The sequence below is a fragment of the Condylura cristata genome, unplaced genomic scaffold (genome assembly GCF_000260355.1).
Source record: "Condylura cristata isolate star-nosed mole 26May11 unplaced genomic scaffold, ConCri1.0 scaffold00001, whole genome shotgun sequence".
NCBI classification, from domain to species: Eukaryota; Metazoa; Chordata; class Mammalia; order Eulipotyphla; family Talpidae; genus Condylura; species Condylura cristata.
The window spans coordinates 34,559,000-34,560,113 of record NW_004567102.1 but is presented as its reverse complement, the minus strand read 5'-3'; positions in this window follow the sequence as shown (position 1 = coordinate 34,560,113).

The following is a 1,114-nucleotide window of genomic DNA, read 5'->3' as shown; positions in this document are numbered from 1 at the left end:
TTCAAGTTTATTATATTTAAAATTATTGTAAAAGAAATGCCACATCTTATCCTTTGGTTTTCTTCACAGATGCTTTATGGAGGTCAGTGGGCTCTAGCTTTCATAATAATGTTGCCAGAGTAGCTTTCAAGGAGAGTAGACTTTCCAGGAATGTGCTTTACACCTTTTCAGTGGCATCTGTTCATCATAAAAACAAAGAGAACCCTTCCGGTACTGCTTAAATAAGAATTCTTCCTATATTCCAGTGCAAACCATTTTACTGTCAATATTAAACTGTGCCTGTGCCGAGGCTGAAACACAGAACTGCCTATTGGAAGAGTGGGTTTCTTTGAGAACTAAAAAGTGCAAAGTTCGCGTGACCCCTGCCTTCAGCACACTGCAAAGCAATTCTGTGCGTCCTGCTTTATGTGAGAAACCTCCCGGATCTAGGGTCTCAGCCTGTCCTGTCTGGGGGCTCCATCCTTACCTGTGAAAGTTATTCGGTCCAGGGAAGCGCTGCCTAGCTCAAGAATCAGAGAGCCACCAAGTCGGCCACCAGTGCTGGATGGAGAGACAGGGAGGGCCGGGCCGGGCCAGGCAGGCTGCTGCTGCTGCTGTTGCTGCCAAGAGCCAGGAGACGCCAGAGCAGGAGGCCACCCCGCCAGGCCAGCTGCCGCCAGCACCACCGCGAGCTCGGAGCTCCGGGTTGAGAATGAGCTGGATGCAGAGCTGAGCTGCTAGCTGAACCGCTAGGAGGGGAGATGGGAGGGGAAAGGGGGCGATGACGCTGGATGGATGTTGGGGGAGGAGGCAGAGAGAAGGAACCTGCCCTCACTGGTGGGAGCGGAGGTTTATTTAGAGGTGAGGAACTGAGCAGACAGCCTCTCACTCCATCCTGTCTGCCCTCGGAGGGGATTAAGCGTTAGGAAAAATTCATGCGTGGGTTCACAAGAAATGCCTGTGATGCTTTGCAATTCTTAAGTAGTCTCCAGGGGTCTAAAGTAGGGACTGGGGTGTCCAGAAGCTGTTCTTTGTCTCATTCGCTGGTCATCTAGAAGTAGGGGAGTTTTGCCAGGTATCCCAAACAGGTTTCCCCCAGGGACCTTGATTCTCTGGCCATACCCCTCCTTAGAGC